Genomic DNA, 9,048 nt, shown 5'->3' on the forward strand with positions numbered 1-9,048 from the left:
GAGCGAGGATTTTCACCCCGTCTCCGCTAATCTCCGAAATTCAAATTTACTTAATTGTCTTTGATAGTTTATTTCTCATATATATTTTTTAGTCATTTCACATGCCATATATATATAGAGAGAGAGAGAGAGTGTGTGTGTGTGTGTGTGTGTGTGTAACACCCTACCACACAGAGCTTTATGCTTAAGCCGTAAAATAGAGGTGATGTGGTATTACAACCTCTAAAATAAAAAGTATACATATAATAGCAAAAAGAATATAATAGAGTAGGAGTCTTGAAGAATAGAAGAAATAAAAACGCAACGCTCAGAGAATGAGTTAACTTGCATACTAAGAAAAATACAGCTATCAGTTATAAGATAACAAAAGTAAGAATAGAGGGCCAAAGATACAAAATAACAAGCTCCTAACTCAGCCCACGAAGTCAAAGCTGGTCGGAGAATATATACACGTATATATACATATCCAAAACCCAAATTTACATAAACAAAATCCTGTCTCTCCATAAGCCTCTAAGAGGGTCAAAAGGATCAAGTCATGCGGAGAGAAAACTAAGTACGTATATATACATAACAGTACAACAAAATAGCCCGATAACTACTTCGCTTCAGAAGTCCAGACGCCTAGTGAGGTGCCTTTTGACCTGCATCTGAAAAATAACAACATAGTATCGGGTGAGAACTAGAGGTTCTCAGTATGGTAAAGGTGCCACACATATAAGAAATAAGGTCTTGGGAATGCCAGAGGCAATCCTAGAATGCCGACACTCAGATTATTAAGCTTAAAGTATTAAACAGAAACCATGAAAGGTGGTTTTCTAAGAGTATCTAAACCTAACGTAACTTAATCTTTAATCTAGTCTTACCGTCTTTCTTCCGTACCTCCATCTCCAACAACATATCACAGACAAATAAACAGATAAAGGAAAACACAAGAAGGTTACAAATACTGCAGGTAGCAAATATACAGTTAACATAGCAAATACACTTAGGCACACCCAGTTAATGCACAAACAAGTAATTCAAGCAATATGCACATGATGCATGCCTGTCTTATGGGCGATGAGTCTCATCTGTCGGTTATCAAGCCAACCCGACAAGTCTGGTTTGCTAAACCTTTGGACTGTCCCCCGACGCGCATCCCCATGAGTCTATGCATAGCTTTTTTCATATATATATATATATATATATATATATATATATATATATCAAATCTCTCAATGGGAGGTACTGTTCTTGGGAATTTATAAGTGCCCAGTCACCCTTACGTCGTAGGGTCAACAGGGTATTGAGTTTTCGACCTGGTATACGTGGTGGCAAGCCACGGTACTTTACCCAGGGAATCTCATATCTAAGATCATTTGATTATTCAAGCCAAATATCATACATATTCATTCATAGCATTTTCATATCCAATTCATCACTTTTTCAGCTTTACTTCACCTTCAAGTTATCCTCTTTTCCTAACTTTATCTAACTATCAGGTTTAATACTATTATTTATGACTAAAGGAATGAAAATAGAGGTTTAAAGTTTGAAATAGAGTTTAAAACTCAGAAAAATCATGTTTGCTGAAAAAGGGGCCACGCGTACGTGTGGGAGTGTAAAAATGCAGCTCGCGCACGCATCCCTTTGTCATGCGTACGCGTAGGTGAATACTTCATGTCACGCGTACGTGTGGGCCATGCGTATGCATGGACATGAATGCTGATCCATTACGCGTATGCATAGGGCTACTTGCGTACGCACAATCAAATATCCCATGCCCACGCGTACGCGTGGACGTACGTTTCTCCAAAAACCTGATTAGGCAAAAAGCTGCAGAATTACAAATTTTTAACCAAACTTCTGACGCACATAACTTAATCATTTTAAATCATTTTTCATCTATTCTTCGAACGGTATAAACTTCACGAACCCAATTTTCATTTAAAACAAGTTGGAAACCAATTGAGGATCCGGAAGCCAAGTTATAGCTCGCCGAAGTTCGGCCCAAAACCATATTTGCAAAACTCCCCAAACCTCACTTTCATTCAAAAGTTTCATTCTATTCACTACCAAACCTGCCAATTCAACTCAACATACCCTTCCTCATCACCATATCAATCACCACAGTAATCATACTTCAAATCATCAACAAATTCATCAAATCACCACTAACCATTAAGCATCATCAACCATAAATTTACATTCTCAAACCTTTAATCAACAAACTTATCAATTCACTAATTAGATAACAAACACCAAACCAAACCAACTAGTTAACAAGATACTAAGCAATAATTATATACACATACATTCCAATATATCCTATGCTCATCTAGCTTAAGTTTTCACAAAATATTATACATTAAATGTAAGAAACCTAAACCATACTTTGGCCGATTTCCTCGTAGTGATCAAGGCAATTTATTAAAACCAACACAGCCCAAACAACCTCAACAAAATACTACTGTTCAGCTTCCTCCAAGTTCCAATATCCACAATTTCAAGCTCCAATTATTTATTCACAACCTAATACACATTCAGAACACATATATACCCAAAGCTTAAATTCAGTAAAATTAAAATGAAATTATGGTATCCTCACCTTATCCAAGCTTTATATAAGCAAGAGTGAACGTTTCTCTCAAGCTAATTGGATCCTAAAATATCAAAAGGTAAAGGAATTCAACACCCCTACAATATTTTTGAAAATTGGGGGAAAGGAGTGGCTGAGAGCGATTAAAGGCTTACCTATAAAATTGTTCCGGTAGAAACGTAGAGCTCGACGCGGTGGTCGCGTGGTCGCAAATGGTGCGGCGGTCGGAGCTCGAATCGGGAAGTTACAGCGTTTTGAAATTAACGTAAGGGTTTATACCCTTCTCCTCCCCTTGCTGTTCAATGCAGCTTCTGTTGCATTTTGGGAGAGGAAATGAGCTTTGGCTCTTTTAAAGGTTGGTCCGGTTGGGCCCATGGGCCCGATTTGGACCCAGTTCAACCGGTCTGGCCCATTCGGTCCAATCTTGGGCCGAATTTCTTGAAATTAGTGTCAAAATTCTCGTTTTGATGAGTTCTATTCTAATTTAATATAATATTCACATTTCTAATTTTTTTTATTAAAAACTAATTTATTAGCTAATTATTTACTAATTTAACGGGGTTTACATCCTACCGACCTAACAAAGAATTTTGTGCAATGCTCGCATGGTAGCTATTGTTATAAGCAAACTCTCCTAATGGCATATACCGATCCCAGCTCGCTGGCTGGTCTAAGACACAAGCTCTTAGCATATCCTCCAAAGTCTGGATAGTTCTCTCTGATTGACCATCTGTCTGAGGGTGATATACAGTACTCAAACTTAACTGAGTCCCAAATGCATGCTGAAAGACTCCCTGGAATCTTGATATGAAACGAGGATCCCTGTCAGATATAATGGTAGAAGGAACGCCATGCAATCTGACAATCTCTTTGATGTACATTCGAGCCAATTCTTCCATTGTGCACCTTATGCAGATGGGGAGAAAGTGAGCTGATTTTGTCAGTCGGTCCACAACCACCCAAATAGCGTCATAACTAGTCCAAGTCCTAGGCAAACCTGTCACAAAATCCATTACAATACTCTCCTATTTCCATTGTGGAATCTCTAAAAGCTGAAGGGTTCCCGACGGTCTCTGATACTCAATTTTAACCTTATGACACGTTAAACATTTAGATACATGTATTGCCACATCATTCCTCATCCCTGGCCACCAGAACATCGCTTTTAAATCTTGGTACATTTTGGTGCTTCCTGGATGAACTGAAAATCCGCTCTTATGAGCTTCCTTCCAGATACCTTGCCACAGGTCTCCGACATCTGGAACAATAATTCGGTTCTTGAACCTCCATAAACCATTCTTATCTTCTGACACTCTCCACTGTTTTCCTTGCTCAATCACTGGCAATACTTTACGTAATGCTTCACCATCTCGATGAGCCTTCAGAAGTTCTAATTTAAAGTCACTTGAAATTTGTAACTGACTCAAACACAAAATTCCAGATTCTTTCCTAACTCCCAGTTTCAAACCTTGAAATGCTTTTAGTAACTCTTCTTCTCGCAGCATCATCCAAGCTGCATACAAAGGCTTCCGACTCACGGTGTCCGCCACAACGTTCGCTTTTCCTGGATGGTAATTCAATTCAAAATCATAGTCTTTCAGAAGCTCCATCCACTTCCTCTAACACATGTTCAACTCTTTCTACTCAAATAGATACTTCAGACTCTTATGGTCTGAGAAAACGTGAAACTTAACGCCATAGAGATAGCCTCCAGATTTTCAGAGCAAACACAACAGCAACAAGTTCTAAGTCGTGAGTCGGGTAGTTTATCTCATGCGGCCTTAATTACCGTGAGGCGTACGCTACAACATTTCGGTGCTGCATCAGAACACACCCCAAACCCTTTAATGATGTATCACAATACACTTCAAACAGTTCACTTGGTTCAGGCAATACCAACACGGGTGCAGTAGTCAATCTTTGCTTCAATACTTGAAAACTCTCCTCACACTCTGAAGTCCAGATAAAAGGCGTATTCTTCCTAGTTAACTTAGTTAAAGGTAAGGCGAGCTGTGAAAATCCCTTAATGAATCTCCAATAATACCCCGCCAATCCTAGGAAACTCCTGATCTCTGTCACTGAAGTTGGTCGCTCCCAATTCATTACTGCTTCTACCTTAGCAGGATCCACAGCTATTCCTTGCTTGCTCATTACGTGACCGAGAAACTTCACCTCACTCTTCCAGAACTCGCATTTAGATAACTTAGCATATAACTTTCTATCTTTCATAAATTGCAGCACAGTTCGCAAGTGATCAGCATGCTCCTCCTCGGTCTTAGAGTAAACAAGAATATCATCAATGAAGACAATAACAAACTTGTCCAGGTACGGTCGGAAAATCATGTTCATATAATCCATGAATACTGCCGGAGCATTGGTTAGCCCGAAAGACATCTGATAAACCACTATTTTATGGTTTATCTTGTGCTCAATTAAGTGGTTTTATCAAGTCTTTGCTCACTTATTCATACAATTTGCATGATTTTACAATTCCTTAACAAATTTGTTATATGATTGAAAACTTGCTTTCTGAGCCTTTAAATTGTATATTTTTAACTCCCCTTTATACCACTCGATGCCGTGATCTGTGCGTTAAGTGTTTTCAGGCTTTATAGGGCAGGAATGGCTTAGAGAATGAAGAGGAAGCTTGCAAAAATGGAAGGAGCACAAGAAATAAAGGAGAAAACCAGCGAGGAGCAACGCGCACCCATGAGCCATGTGTGCGCGTGCCTGACGCGCGCGTGATACGCGAAAATGACCAGCGACGCGTACGCGTGACTGACGCATATGCGTGACATGCGCTACCTGCAGAAATCACAGAAAATGCTGGGGGCGATTTTGGGCTGAGTTTGGACCCAGTTTTCAGCCCAGAAACATATACTAGAGCCAGGGGACAAGCAGAGACTCAACACACATTCTCATTCGCATAGTTTTTAGTTTTAGTTTTGAATCTTAGAGAGAAATTACTACTTCCTCTAGGTTTCCTATGTATAGATTTATTGTTTTGATGCTTCTGCTTTGGATATTGAGAAGAGTCACTACCTCCGTTGAAGTCGTTATTATTCTAGTTTGCTTTCTTATTCCTTTACTCTTTTGATTACTTATTAACCCTATTTAAATAAGGATGTTGCATTTTGGAATTTATTAATGCAAAGAACTATTTTTACTTTTAATTAATTTTCAATTCCTATTTTATTTAATTTATCATGTCTTCTTCTTATATTTCTATGAATGTTATATTCATGTCAATGGAGTAGACTCCCAATGTGACTTGGGGGTTGATTAAAAAGAGACCCTTGAGTTGGAATGCTCAAGTGATTAGTTAAATTAGAAGTTGTTGGCTAACTCTCTAGGCACTAATGCTAATCCTTCCCAAGGGAGAGGATTAGGAATTGTGAATAAGAGTTAGCTCAATCACATGACTTTCCTTTATTTAGTAAGGGTTAACTAAGTGAAAACAACAGCCTCTTGATACTATACTTGGGAAAATCCAACAAGGATAGAACTTCCAATTAATCTTTCCCCGGTCAAAGCTTTTTATTTTGAATATATAAATCTCTTTTAATTTATATTGCTTTAATTTACAATTATTTATTTTTCCGTTCTTCAACTCTCAAAATTCCTCGGAAAATTCCTGACTGATAAAATAGCACCCTTTTGTCAACTCGTTGGGAGACGACCTGGGATTTCTACTCCCAGTATTTTCATTCTAATTTTGTGACAACCCTTCTAAATTGATAAGCGGAATTTCGTCGGTTAAGAACTGTACTTACAACGCTGTTCTTACTATAATTTCTTAATTGGCTGATTTCCGCCTCCATCAATTTTTGGCGCCGTTGCCGGGGAGTTGCAATAGCGTGCTAAATTATTAGTTGGTGTAAATATTTTTAATTTTTCAATTTTTGCATATTTTATTTTATTTTATTATCATGAGCTGCATGTTTCTTTCATTGAATGACGTGTTCGCTGTCTGATCCGAGCTTAGCCGCGTTTGATCCTGAAAATGAAAGAACTATTTCACGTATTAGGCGAGCTCGGCGTCGGTTAGCCTCTGAGGGTGGTGAAGTGGTTACTACCAATTCACCAGTCTCTTCTGAAGGCGAATCTGAAGTGCCATCTGAGGAAGAAACAAGCTCTTTTACTACTGATTCTTTTGATTTACGTGCAGGTAATATGGCGGAGCCCAGAAGGATTACTCTGCAGGAAGCAGGCGCTCCAAACTTTACACCGCAACCGTATCAAGTGCGTCACCCAAATCTGGCTCTAGATTTTGAACTGAAGACTGCGTTAATCAACCTAATACCCAAGTTTCATGGCTTACCTGCTCAGGACCCTATCAAGCACCTCAGAATTTTTCAGATAGCCTGTTCTACTGTTAGGCGTCATGGTGCAGATGAGACTTCTATTCTGCTAACCGCCTTCCCATTTTCTCTTTAGGAAAAGGCGAGGGAGTGGTACTACACTCAACCTGAAGCAGTTGTTACTAACTAGGATACGCTTAGGAGAGAATTCTTGGAAAAATACTTTCCAGCTGAAGTTACTGATAGACTAAGGAAAAAAATTCCCTGCATTATTCAAGGCGAATCAGAGACACTTTATGAGTACTGGGAGCGCTTCAGGAGTCTTCTGGACGCATGCCCCCACCACATGATCGACAAGTTGGTGTTGATCAGCTACTTCACACAAGGCATGAAGCCTCAGGATAAAACTACATTGGATGGTGCGAGTAATGGTTCTCTGAAAAAGTACAAGACCGCGGATGAAACGTGGCAACTGATCAGTGACCTAGCTAAGTCCACTCGGAATGCTAGGCACAGGAACAACCATCCCAAGGCTGTTGCAGATGTTTCTTCTAGCAGTGAGACTACTGCTCTCACACAGACTCTATGTGAGATGACCAACCTACTGAAGCAGATACAGCTGAATCAACAACAACAACCTCAACCTCCCCCACCATAACAGAGTCAATAGTTGGTTCCTCAAAGAGTATGCGGAATATGTGCTGATTATACTCATTACACTGATGAATGTCCGCAGCTCCAACAAGAAGACAACACCTTGGCAGCTACTCACAATTTCTATGACCGCTCGAATCAAGGATACAATCAACAAGGCGGCAATCACAACTAAGGTGGAAACTACAATCAAGGTTGGCAAGACAACTCCAACCAAGGGTGGAGAGACAATTCCAACCAGGGATGGAGAGATAATTCCAACCAGGGATGGAGAGACAACTTCAACAGAGGAGGCAGAGACAACAATAGAAATCAGAGGTGGAACAACAACAATAATAGACAGCAGAACTAAAACCAGCATTACAGAGCACCTCACCAAAGGCAGTCCCAAGCACCTCAGAACAACCAACAGCAGACCCCTCAAATCACTTACCCCCCTTCTTCTTCTAATGATGAGATGCTTCGCACTATGACGTAAGACATTCAGAATACACTTAACTCTACTATGAATGGTCTGAATGCTACTTTACAGGCTCTCGTCTCCCGGATGGATTCACTAATTGCCTCCAATAATCAACTTTCAAGCTCCAGTGCAATTCCTTCTCAATCCTTACCCAACCCCAAAGGTGGCATCAATGCCATCACTTTGAGGTCTGGGACCACACTGCAAGAGAGAAACCATGAGGAGCCAAGCTGAAAGGAGAACATTCAAGTTGAAGATGTTGTTGAGGTAGAAGACGTTGAAGAAGAGGAAGAAGTATAAGACAAGGTTGAAGAAGAAGCAGCTCAACCAGAAAATAGTGCACCAATGGAAGTTGAAGCTACAAGAGATGTCATCCCTATCACCTTTCCACACCTTGCTAGAAAGTCCAGAAAGCAGATGGAGCTCGACCCCAAGATGGTGGAGATCTTCAAAATGGTTGAGGTAACAATTGCCCTTTTTGATGCCATTCACCAGGTACCTAAATATGCGAAGTTTCTAAAGGATTTATGCATGAATAAGGATAGAATACAGGATTTAAAAACTATTCCTCTAGGTAGCTCCATATCTGCTTTAATGGGTACCATACCAGAAAAATGTGGGGATCCAGGGCCATGTATGGTTACGTGTACTATTGGGGTGTAACATTTTCTGACTGCATGTGTGATTTAGGTGCGTGTGTTAGTATAATGTCGTTATCTGTATATGATATTTTGAGACTCCCTCCCTTAAAAAGGTCGGCAGCACGTTTTGTTTTGGCAGATAAAAGCATTATCTCTATGGTTGGAATTGCTGAGGACGTGCTAGTGAGCATTAAGGGGCTCACATTTCCTATTGACTTCTATATTTTGGAGATGCCCCCTAATGACTCAGGAAGACCATCATCCATCTTGCTTGGAAGACCCTTTTTGAAGACTTCAAAGTTCAAGTTGGATGCATTCTCAGGAACTTACTCCTTTGAGATAGATGGCAGAGCAGTGAGCTTCAACTTGGATGAAGCTATGAAACACCCTCTGGAAGATCACTCCATC

This window comes from Arachis hypogaea, chromosome 14, assembly GCF_003086295.3.
Source record: "Arachis hypogaea cultivar Tifrunner chromosome 14, arahy.Tifrunner.gnm2.J5K5, whole genome shotgun sequence".
Classification (NCBI taxonomy): Eukaryota; Viridiplantae; Streptophyta; class Magnoliopsida; order Fabales; family Fabaceae; genus Arachis; species Arachis hypogaea.